The sequence below is a fragment of the Hemiscyllium ocellatum genome, assembly GCF_020745735.1.
Source record: "Hemiscyllium ocellatum isolate sHemOce1 chromosome 27 unlocalized genomic scaffold, sHemOce1.pat.X.cur. SUPER_27_unloc_33, whole genome shotgun sequence".
Classification (NCBI taxonomy): domain Eukaryota; kingdom Metazoa; phylum Chordata; class Chondrichthyes; order Orectolobiformes; family Hemiscylliidae; genus Hemiscyllium; species Hemiscyllium ocellatum.
Genome location: NW_026867502.1, coordinates 1 through 12,736, shown reverse-complemented (window position 1 = coordinate 12,736; position 12,736 = coordinate 1). Strand labels below are relative to the sequence as shown.

The 12,736-nt window shown below is 50.0% G+C and overlaps 1 pseudogene; it reads right to left on the bottom strand.

Annotated features, from left to right (window-relative positions):
• Nucleotides 1-2,750: 2,750 nt before the first annotated feature.
• Nucleotides 2,751-7,186, bottom strand: LOC132808136 (gastrula zinc finger protein XlCGF26.1-like; annotated as a pseudogene).
• Nucleotides 7,187-12,736: the final 5,550 nt, after the last annotated feature.

The following is a 12,736-nucleotide window of genomic DNA, read 5'->3' as shown; positions in this document are numbered from 1 at the left end:
AGAATTCTATTAGTTTCAATAGAGGTATACAGCACAGAAACAGACACTTCGGTCCAATTCGTCCATGTCGACCAGGATTCCAAACTAAACATAGAAGGATACAGTGCAGTACAGGCCCTTCGGCCCTCGATGTTGCGCCGACCGAATCCTCCCTAACCTGTACTAGCCCAATAACTTCCAAATGCCTATCCAATGCCCGCTTAAATGACCATAAAGGAGAGTTCACCACTGATACGGGCAGGGCATTCCATGAACTCACAACCCGATACAAACCAGTCCCACTTGCCTGCATTTGGCCCATATCCCTCTAAACCTTTCTATTCATGTACCCATCCAAATGCTGTTTCAATGTTGTAACTGTACCTGCATCGACCACATCCTCAGCAAGTTCATTCCACATGCAAATCACCCTCTTTCAAAATGTTGCCCCTCCGCTTCCTTTTAAATCTCTCTCCTGACATTTAAAAAAATGCCCCCTAGTTTTGAGTTCCCCTACGCTAAGCAAGAGCCATTTGCTATTCACCTTACCTCCACTCCTCATGAATTTATTAATCTCAATGAGGTCACCTCCCCCCCCCCCCACCTCCTGTGCTCCAATGAATAAAGTCCCAGCCTCTCCTTATAACTCAAACCCTCCAGTCCTTACAACATCCTGGTAAATCTTTATTAAACCCTCACTAATATTATTCTTCCTAATACAGGGCCACCGGAACTGTACTCAGTACTCTGAAAGTGGCCTCACCAACATCCTGTACAACCTCAACATGATGTCCCAACTCCTATACTCAATGGTGTGAACAATGAAGGCAATGTTGCGAAATGCCGCCTTAACCACCCTGTCGAGCAATGATGCAACTTCCAAAGAACTATGTACCTGAACAGCCCCCACCTCTGCTCCCCCACCCCCCATGTCTGTCTGTTCTCTAACACGACCCATGGCCCAACTGTACAAGTCCTTGTTTTAGCAAAAATGCAACCCCTTGCTTTGATTAAGCCTCTCCCTCACACACATACTCTACCTCTCAGACAGACACAGACACACACCCCTCAACACTCTCTCACACTCGCAGCCTCATACTCCATCACACTCTCACTTTCCAAGCATACACACACACACTTCTGTGCACACACACACAAACTCACATGCACACTCTTTCATGCACACACACACTACTTTATGGGGTGAAATTGTATTGGCAAAATTATATTTGCAGATACATTCAATTTTATTCAAAAAGCACACAAACTGCAGGCAGTCAATGCATATAATATTTTACAAATTCCGACTTTGGAAACAGAACAAGTCTGATTCAAGGTTGGAATACTGACAGACTCAAATCTCACACCTTCATTGCATTGTCTGAGCAGAGATGTCTGTTTTTTATAAAAGCTTAAGTCATCTCAAAAACACTGTTACATATTAATGAACCAAAGTCCGCACCCATTCTAAGAGATGAAGACTATCTCAGTTTGTTCAATATATTCGATCAGTTGCATGACACTGATCTTTTGATACAAGTTCTGTGTCTTATGATGCTGTTCCATGAGGCTTATGTGTTGATGAGGCAAGATGGTACAGATGAGGCGATAAGAGAATTACAGATCACCGAGGAAGGATTGAAAGAGAGAGTTAAGAAGAGCAAAGAGAGGACACGAGCAGTCTTTATCAAATAGAATAAAGGAGAACCCTAAAGCTTTCTATAGGTCTGTGAGGAATAAAAGGATTAGATTAGATTAGATTACTTACAGTGTGGAAACAGGCCCTTCGGCCCAACAAGTCCACACCGACCCGCCGAAGCGCAACCCACCCATACCCCTACATTTACCCCTTAGCTAACACTACGAGCAATTTAGCATGGCCAATTCACCTGACCCGCACATCTTTGGACTGTGGGAGGAAACCGGAGCACCCGGAGGAAACCCACGCAGACACGGGGAGAACGTGCAAACTCCACAGTCAGTCGCCTGAGTCGGGAATTGAACCCGGGTCTCTGGTGCTGTGAGGCAGCAGTGCTAACCACTGTGCCACCGTGCTGCCCAGATGATTAGGGTAGGAATAGGGCCAGTCAAAGACAGAAGTGGGAAGTTGAGTGTGGACACTGTAGAGATCGGAGAGGTGCTAAATGAACATTTCTCATTGGTGTTCACTCAGGAAAAGAATGAGATATGAGACATTAGACTCGAAAGGATTGAGGTTAGTTACGCACAGGTGTTATCAATTTGAGAAGGAGTGAAAGTAGACAAGTCCCCTGGGCTGGATGGGATTTATCCGAGGATTCTCTGGGAAGTGAGGGAGGAGATAGCAGAGCCTTTGGCTTTGATATTTGAGTCATCATTATCGACGGGTTTAGTACCTGAGAACTGGAGGATTGCAAATGTTGTGCCCTTGTTCAAGAGAGGGCATAACTACAAATTGAGGGGTGATAGCTTTCAGACAGATGTCAGAGGCAAGTTCTTTACACGGAGAGTGGTAAGGGAGTGGAATGCCCTACCTGCTAAGGTAGTCAACTCAGCCACATTAGGGAGATTTAAACAATCCTTAGATAAGCGCATGGATGATTTTGGGATAGTGTAGGGGAACGAGCTGAGAATAGTTCACAGGTCGGCGTAACATCGAGGGCCGAAAGGCCTGTTCTGCGCTGGATTGTTCTATGTTCTAAACTTACTGCAGGAGGCTGAAAGAAATAAGCAGCTTTAAAACAAAAACCTCTTGGAGCTCAAAGCTTCCAATGAGAGTCTGAGCCCGGTGGTAAGTTCAGGTATCCTTTATTGCAACCCAACTTTGTTACAGCTTTGGATCCCCCCAGCAAAAAGGCAGAGAAAAAGAAGTTGCTTTTTGAGCTCAAGGTGAAAGTGCACACACCACACCTCCCCTGTTTCCCCCGTCCCCCCACTGTCTTTAATATTGGCCAGCACCAAGTTGTCCCTTTGTAACTGGATCCTTGGTACCGCCGTAACCCGGAGGAAGTATTGCCTCACTCAGCAATTTCAACGCATACTCTGTCTCCAAGTAAGTTTCTCCCCTGGAACGACTGAGTGAATCCTTTCCCACAATGGCGGTTCCCTTCCCTAACAAGGGAGAGACGGAATCAGGGGCTTTCTCCCCTGCACCACCCCCTCCCTGAAACGGTCTCATTGTTAAATTTCGAACTCCACATTTCTGACTGAATACCAATTCTGCCATCTGTCATGGCGGGATTCAAACCCGGGAGTCCCCGGAAATGGGTTGGTAGTCCAATCGATAATGGCACTCAGCCTTCACTCCTTCAATCCCCCTGCGATGGCACGTGAACTCGCTGGTGCTTCCGCAGCTGGGAGGAGTAGGTGAAGCCCTTCCCGCACTGAGAGCAGGTGAACGGCCTCTCCCCGGTGTGGATCCATTGATGCCTCAGCAGGGTGGAGGATGTGCTGAAGCCCTTTCCGCACTTGGGGCAGCTGAAGGGCCTCTCTCCCGTGTGGATCCGCTGATGGGTCAGCAGATGGGAGGAATACCTGAAGGCCTTCCCGCACTCGGGGCAGCTGAAGGGCCTCTCTCCCGTGTGGACCCGCCGGTGGGTCAGCAGATGGGAGGAATACCTAAAGTCCTTCCCGCACTGAGAGCAGGTGAAGGGCCTCTCCCCCTTGTGGACCTGCTGGTGGGTCAGCAGGTGGGAGGAGCAGTTGAAGCTCTTCCTGCATTGAGAGCAGCTGAACTGCCTCTCCCCCATGTGGATACGCTGGTGCCTCAGCAGGGTGGAGGCCTGTGTAAAGGCCTTCCCACAATCAGGGCAGCTGAAGGGCCTCTCCCCCGTGTGGACCCGCTGGTGCCTCAGCAGGGCGGAGGAGCAGGTGAAGCCCTTCCCGCACTGAGAGCAGGTGAATGGCCTCTCCCCCGTGTGGATCTGCTGGTGGGTCAACAGGGTGGAGGAATTCCTGAAGGCCTTCCCACACTCAGGGCAGCTGAAGGGCCTCTCCCCGGTGTGGACCCGCTGGTGGGTCAGCAGGTGGGAGGAATCACTGAAGGCCTTCCCACACTGAGAGCAGGTGAACGGCCTCTCCCCCATGTGGACCCGCTGGTGCCTCCGCAGGGAGGAGGAATCGCTAAAAGCCCTCCCACACTCAGGGCAGCTTAAGGGCCTTTCCCCTGTGTGGACCCGTCGGTGGGTCAGCAGGTGGGAGGAATTGCTGAAGGCCTTCCCACACTCTGGGCAGCTGAAGGGTCTCTCCCCCGTGTGGACATGCTGGTGGCTCCGCAGGGCGGAGGAGCAGGTGAAGCCTTTCCCGCACTGAGAGCAGGTGAATGGTCTCTCCCCCATTTGGACCCGCTGGTGGGCCAACAGGGTGGAGAAATTGCTGAAGGCCTTCCCACACTCGGGGCAGCTGAATGGTCTCTCCCCTGTGTGGACTCGCTGGTGCCTCAGCAGGTGGGAGGAATACCTGAAGCCCTTCCCGCACTGAGAGCAGGTGAAGGGCGTCTCCCCCATGTGGACCTGCTGGTGGGTCAGCAGATGGGAGGAGCAGGTGAAACCCTTCCCGCACTGAGAGCAAGTAAACGGCCTCTCCCCCGTGTGGACCCGTTGGTGGGTCAGTAGGGTGGAGGAATGTCTGAAGCCCTTCCCACACTCAGGGCAGCTGAAGGGCCTTTCCCCCGTGTGGACACGCTGGTGCCTCAGCAGGGAGGAAGCCTGGGTAAAGGCCTTCCCGCACTCGGGGCAGCTGAAGGGCCTCTCCCCCGTGTGGACCCGCTGGTGGGTCAGCAGGGTGGAAGCCTGGGTAAAGGCCTTCCCGCACTCGGGGCAGCTGAAGGGCCTCTTCCCCCATGTGGACCCGCTGGTGGGTCAGCAGATGGGAGGATGTGCTGAAGGCCTTCCCGCACTCTGGGCAGCTGAAGGGCCTTTCCCCCGTGTGGTTCTGCTGGTGGGCCAACAGGTGGGAGGAATGTTTGAAGGCCTTCCCGCAGACAGGACAGGAGAATGGCCTCTCCCCGGTGTGACTGCGCCGATGAATCTCCAGGGCAGACGGGACACGGAAGCCTTTCCCACAGTCACCACGTTTCCACGGTTCCTCCACAGGGCGGGAATCCTCAGGTTTCTCCATGGCTACAGCTTCAGCTGCATACAAACATGTGTAGAGCCCCTCCCTGCCGTGAAATCACCTTTCCAGGCCGTATAACTGTTTCAGGCTCCACACACAGTGCGCTGCAAAAGTGGGGTCTCTCGTCCAGTCCCACTGATGCTGAAAATGTCCTCAAACAGATACCAAAAAGCGTTGATCCCTCTCACAGAAATCACAATCAAAAATCGTTACTGTCCCGATGGATTGAGTGACTGTCAGATATTGACATCAAAGTGAGGACTGCAGACACTGGAGAGTCAGTCGAAAAATGTGGCACTGGCAAAGCACAGCAGGTCAGGCAGCATCCGAGGAGCAGGAGAGTCAATGTTTCGGGCATAAGCCCTTCATCCATTGATTTTGAAACTTCAGTCTTCAGATTTTCAAATACTCTGCAAAAAGAGATTACAAAAGTCATCACTATCAGTGCAGGGTAGAAATTCAGAACAAGCAACTCTATTTTCTGTGGAATATTCTTTTGTTGTTCCACAAAATTGAAAGCACCATCCCTCTCTCTCTCCCTCTGTTCTCACTCCGCTCTAACTAATTCCCCTGAAGGTGCTGATTCAGGATCTTACAGGGGCAGAAAAAGCAAAAAGATCAAAACTGACAACTCTCTGAATTTTGGATACCTCCACCTGAAAGTTAGTATCTTCCACAACACTGGGATCCTGCTGAGAGTGAGCAGGTCTGATTCTGAGAAGCAAAAAAAAGTGTGTCAATTCAGGGTAAACCTGCAATGTAGCTTCTTGAGGAAGGACCAGACACAAAATGGTTAACGACCCCAGGAAGGTGGGAGCAAAATGAAACAACAAGGCATTAACACCAACACACTTCAGTCAAACTCTTCTGCTACCAGTCAGGGCAAAACATGCTCTGAAAGTCCAGCCTTCACAACCACACTTCTGCTTTCACTGAAGACAATTAGAGTCACACAGCACGAAAACAGACCCTTTGTCTCAACCTGCCCAGATATCATTTATGCCACTCATCCACAGATTCTATCAACAAACACATTGACCTGGACCCAATATACCGGCCACTGCAGCAGACAGCTGGAACTGACAACCGGAAGCAGCAGAGACAAACCACTATAAATGCCGGAGGAAACATCACAGAAGCGATGTGGAGGCTCCCAAGCACTGAGGATGTCACCTAGACAGGGGACGAAACGTTTGCAACACAAATTCCCAGCTCGGCGAACAGAACCACAACAAGATACAAGAAGGAGATCCAGGTATTCCTTGACAGAATTACTGAAGGGACCGGTTGGGGAAACTGCAGTTGGGCTCATGGTCCAATTGGCTGATCAATTTAGCTATGTATGGTAGAATACTTTTCTTCTGTTTGTCGGTATTGCTCTTGCTAGGTGTTTAATTGCTAAGATTATGAGGTCCCTTAGTGATATAGATTTGCCCCAGAAGATGTTCCTTTTGCAATCCGATGGCTCACCCACATGTGTTGATGGCGATGATAAATATGACCAGATTAGCTGCGAAGATGGTGGTGCCGCTCTACAGGATGTTGATGGCTGGACCACCTTGAAGGGCATTTGTTTGGACTAGCCTTCTCTTTAAGTGATCACGATGCAATCAAAGGGAGGAATGAGGGTGTGGGTATCTGGGTGATAAAGTCTATAGCCTTAAAACTTGTCATTAAACATTCAGACTAAAATGTAATGCTCAATTGTTGAATACATTTACTGCACCAGAAAATAAACAGGCAGGAAGGCTCAGAAAGAGGAGAGAACTTAAAGATAGGGACACCAGGATGCTGTAAGGTAATTAAGAAGGTTTGCCTCAGCATCGGTGAATCTGTGTGAACAGGACACCAAGTAATAACACATTCACAGCCGTTCCCTTGTGAGACCATTTTAGTGCTGAGGCTGTTGAATCCCATTGAAAATTAACCCTTAGTGCTTATCTGCAATGGATTGAAATGAATTGCATTTTGGGACGTTATGATGATATTGAGTAGCCATTACTGGTTATTAAATACCAACTCTGTAAAAGGAAATATTGATAAAGCTTTACCTTACTTGCTGAGGAAACAGGCCGCGGGCACACTTCCGGTTTCGGGGATGGCCACGCCCCCTCCGCCGCGACACATAAACCCCGCCCCTTCCTAACGCGGCACGTAAGCCCCGCCCCTTCCAAACGCTGCACGTAAGCCCCGCCCCTTCGGGACAAAGTCCCGCCTCATGGAAACAAACCTTTTTCTCCCTCCGAGCACCAAACCCCGCCACTTCGCCGCGATCCCCCCGCGAGTCAAAACCACGCCCCCTTCCCCCTCGCGCAACCGCCCACAAAGTCACGCACCTTCAGGCTACACGCACCGCACTGCCCGCTGAGCCTCGCCCCGCCAACTAGCGCGCGACCCTCTCACGAGACACGCCCCGCCCTCCCGCTAAAAACCGACCCAGGCTAAACCCCGCCCCTCCTGGTAAACCCCGCCTCCCCAGGTGTATTTGGAAGCACTAGCTCCTGCAGCGCTGCTCCTTCTGCCGGGAGCTGTGCTGCAAGATCATAAGACACAGAATTAATTGCAAATTGCAATATTGTGAACAAACCTGGACCGCTGCTGAGTCTTTTAGAATGGTTGCGGGTTTCAGTTCATCAATATATCAATTCCAGAACTTTAGATCAGATTCCCTACAGTGTGGAAACAGGCCCTTCGGCCCAACACGTCCACACCGACCCGCCGAAGAGCAAAACACCCAGCCCCATTCCCTGTCACCTAACACTACGGGGTAACTTAGCGTGGCCAATTCTCCCTAACCTGCAGGTCTTTGGACTGTGGGTGGAAACATACACGGACGTGGGAGGGGAATTGAACCCGGATCTCTGGCGCTGTGAGGCAGCAGTGCTAACCACAAAAAAAGGTGACATTTTCTGTTTTTCAGCGGCAGCAGCAGCAGCAACCCAGGAGCGGGGAGTCACTGATTTGAGGTTTTAAATTTGTAGTCGGAGAGCAGAGGTTCCTGGGAGAGGAGGGACGACTTATTTTTATTTCCTTCCTGCTGTATAAATCAGTGTGTACTGTTGAGGGGGGAAAACGACCTACCAGGGGTATGCACTGGGGCCCAGGGCTCTGGCACAGAGCCTGTCCCTGTTGCACCAGAAGGGAAGGAGGGAAAGGAGGAGAATGTTAGTCATTGGGGACTTGATAGTTAGAGGGTCAGGTAGAGGGTTTGTTGGGAACGAACACGACTCGCGGTTGGTGTGTTGCCTCCCAGGTGTCAGGGTGCGTGATGTCTTGGATCGTATCTTTGGGGTCCTGAAGGGAGAGGGTTTCCAGCTCCAAGTCATGGTCCACATAGGTACCAACGACATAGGTAAAAATGTGAGAAACAGAACTCACTCCCAAATCAATCAGCCTGAGACAAAGCCTTGGAAACAAGAACAATTTATTACAATCTTGCAAGTACCGGACACTTTTGCAATCAAGCAGAAATGCGCGCCAAATGCAGGATTTCATTGTAACGTCTTCTGCTCCCATTAAGGGCAAAACATCTTTGAAAGCTGCTCTGAAACTCTAGCCTTCACAATCACACCTCTGCTTTCACCGAAGAAGATTAGAGTCATACAGCACAGTAACAGACTGTTTGATCCAAGTTGTTCGGCCAAACAGATATCCTAAATTAATCTACTTCCAATTTGCCTGCATGTGGCTCATGTCTCTCAAAACCTTCCTTTTCATGTACCCATCCAAATGCCTTTTAAAATTCCCCCTCACCTCAACATGTGCTTTCTAGTTTTGGACTTTTCTACTTTGGTGAAAGTAACTTGGGTATTCACCCTATCCATGTTGAGAGAGAATGGGGAGAGGGGAGAGAGAATGGGGAAAGGGAAAGAGATTGGGGGCGGGGAGAGAGAATGGGGGAGGGTGCAGAGAATGGGGAAAAGGGGGTGAGAATGGGGAGGGGAGAGAGAATGGGGAGAGGGGAGAGAGAATGGGGAGAGGGGGAGAGAATGGGGGAGGGGAGAGAGAATGGGGGAGAGGGTGGGAGAGAATGGGGAACGGGGAGAGAGAATGGGGAGGGGAGAGAGAATGGGGAGAGGGGAGAGAGAATGGGGAGAGGGGGAGAGAATGGGGAGGGGAGAGAGAATGGGGAGGGGAGAGTGAATGGGGGAAAGGAAAGAGAATGGGGGAAAGAGGAGGGAGAATGGGGAAGGGGAGAGAGAATGGGGAAGGGGAGAGAGAATGGGGGAATGGGAGAGAGATGGGGAAGGGGAGAGAGAATGGGGGAGGGGAGAGAGAATGGGGATAGGAGAGAGAATGGGGGATATTATTGTGTATCTTAAGTGTTAAGGTATATCTGGCATAAGAGAGATGGCTTTGGTTGTTGGAGGTCAGTCATCTCAGTTCCAGGACAACTCTGCAGGAATTCATAGGGTAGTGTCTTAGGCTCAACCATCTTCATCAATGACCTTCCTCCATCATAAGGTCAGAGATGGAGATATTCGCCAATAATTGCACAATGTGCAGCACAGTTCACAACTCCTCACAAACTGAAGCAGTTCAGTTTGAAATGCAACAAGATCTTAACAATATCCAATGGGCTGATGAATGGCAAGTAACATGAATGCCACCCCAATGCCAAACAATGACTCATCCCCAAAAGAGATAATCTGACCACTGCCCCGTGATATTCAACAGTGTTACTGTCACTAAACACCCCACTATCAACATCCTTGGGGTTTGCCATTGACCAGAAACTCAACTAGACTAATCACAGACACAATGGCAACAAGAACAGGCAACAGGTCAGGAATACTGTGGCGAGTCACTCACCTTCTGACTCCCCAAACCCTGTCCATCTTCTACAAAACACAAGTCAGCAGTGTAATGGACTACTCTCCCACCAGCTTGGATGGGTGCAGCTTCAACAACATTCAAAAAGCTTGATACCATCCAGAACAAAGTTTCCTGCTTGATTGGCACCATCTCCACATACATCCACTCCCTCTGCCCACTGTTAAGAAGCAGGAATATGTACGGTGTACAAGATGTACCATGGAAATTCACCAAAGAACAGATAACAGATAGATTAGATTACTTACAGGGTGGAAACAGGCCCTTTGGCCCAACAAGTCCACACCGAAGCGCAACCCACCCGTACTCCTACGTTTACCCCTTACCTAACACTACGGCAATTTAGCATGACCAGCATATCTTTGGACTGTGAGAGGAAACCGGAGCACCCGAAGGAAACCCACGCAGACACGGGGAGACTCCACAGAGTGGGTCGCCTGAGGCGGGAATTGAACGCGGGTCTCTGACGCTGTGAGGCAGCAGTGCTAACCACCGTGCCGCCCACAAATACTTGGGAACACAACCTCTTGCAAGTACCCCTCCAATCCACTCACCATCTTGACTTGGGAAACATATTGCTGTTCCTTCAGTGTCCCTGGGTCTATATCTTGGAATTCCCACCCAAGGACATTGTGGTTCACCGTTCCATTATGGATCACAGCAGTTGAAGAAGGCGGGTCACCACCACCTTCTCAAGGGAACTAAATGCTGGCCAGCCAGCGATGTACATGTACCATGAGTAACTTTTAATAAATGATTGAAACAGAGATTTGGAACCCACAAACTAAACAAAAATCGAGGTTCAGGTGGAACAGATATAGGGCTTTGATTCTGTCCTGATGTGAGGACAAATAAAGAGTGCTGCACTGACACCAAATTGGAAATAGTGTTTAGAGTTGAATGCCTACAGTGTTTCACTCAGTGTATCAATCTAATATCGATTAAAGATTAGTTCCTGACGTATACGTCACCAACATACGAAAAAGGACGGTTAAGAGGGCATATGGGACACTTGAGTTCATCTCTTTAATGGCTGATGTAGCACCCACAATCCCATGCGATCATTAAACCGTTCTCTATGGCCGTGAGCAGTGTTGATGGTGCGCATGTGTGAAATCGATTTGGGGCCCCGCCCCTCGTCGCTCTGATGGACAGGGAGACGAACCTTTGGGAAACCCTGAAGGAGCCTGGTCTTCCTGCCAATCAGAGCCCTCCTATTGTCTCAATGCGGAGGTTGGACCATGAGCTTCTGAAGCTGCTATTTCTGCTCCTGTCTCTGAATGAAGATTGAGCTTCACCCTGACTGTAAATTCCTTCCTCTGTCCAAGATCTGTGAGCACGGCACTCTCTTTTCTTGCCCCCTTTTCCATTTCTTTTTCCACTGTGGTGTTCAATTGTTGACTTGCAGCAACTGAAAGCAAAGGGAGTGAAACCGGGAGGAGACAGAGTCTGGAAACATTGGTCTGAGTCTGTGTCTCAATTGGCAAAATAGACAGGCAGGAGGCTGGAAGAACACAGCAAGCCAGGCAGCATCAGGAGATGGAGAAGTCGACGTTTCGGCTGTAACCCTTCTTCAGGACTGGGAATGGGTGTAGGGGGAGATGCAGATAAAGGGGGGTGTAAGGGGCAGTGTGGTGAAGTGAGGATAGGTGAAGACAGGCCGAGGGTATGACCTGGTTGGTCAAGGGAGGAAGGAAACTGGTTGGTGGCAGGGAGGATTGGAAATGAGGGGTCGGGCTTTGAAGGTAGTTGGGGATGGGAAGTGAAGTTATTTGAAATTGGAGAATCAATGTTGAGTCCTTCGAGCTGTAGGTTGCACAGGCGGGAGATGAGGTGTTGTTCCTCCAAGTTGTGGTTTGGTCTGGTGTGGCAACGGAGGAGGCCAAAGATGGTCATGTCAGGAATGGTGGGAAGGGGAATTAAAAATGGATGGTGACTGGGAGGTCCGGTTGGACTCTGTGGACCCAGCTGCGATGCTCGGTGAACCGTTCCCCGAGTTTATGCTCAGTCTCCCCGATGTAGAGAAGACCACCATTGACAAACACATGGCAAATGCAGTACCACAATGTGAAGTTAGAGCCTTTCTGTGGAAATAAAAGCAGAAAGGCGGTATATTGTTTAATTGGTGATGGAGTGGGATGTGGAGAAAGTGAGAACTGCAGATGGTGGAGGAGACCAGAGTCAAAGTGTGGTACTGGAAAAGCACAGTAGGTCAGGTAGTATCCAAGGAGCAGCAGAGTTGACATTTCGGGCACGAGCCCTTTATTAGGAATGATGTGTGGACATACCAAGGCCTCAGCGTCCTCCTACACCAGTCACTGCCAGTTGTCAGACAGGTGCAGCAAGCAATCAGCACGGCAAGTGTTATATTAGCAAAGGACTTGAGCTCAGAAGTGAGAATGTCTCTCTGCAGTTTGGGGTCATTGAATATATTCAAGGCTGAATTCATCTGATTTTAGAACAACAAAGAAGTGGATGTTTATGGGGGAAAGCAAGAAAAGTGGGCGGCATGGTGGCCCAGTGGTTAGCACTGCTGCCTCACAGCGCCCAGAGACCCGGGTTCATTCCTGACTCAGGTGACTGACTGTGTGGAGTTTGCACATTCTCCCCGTGTCAGCATGGGTTTCCTCCGGTGCTCCGGTTTCCTCCCACAGTCCAAAATGTGCAGGTCAGGTTAATTGGCCATGCTAAATTGCCGTAGTGTTAGATAAGGGGTAAATGTAGGGGAATGGGTGGGTTGCGCTTTGGCGGGTCGGTGTGGACATGAAGGGCCGAACGGCCTGTTTCCACACTGTAATTAATCTTAATCTAATCTAAAATGATTTTAAGA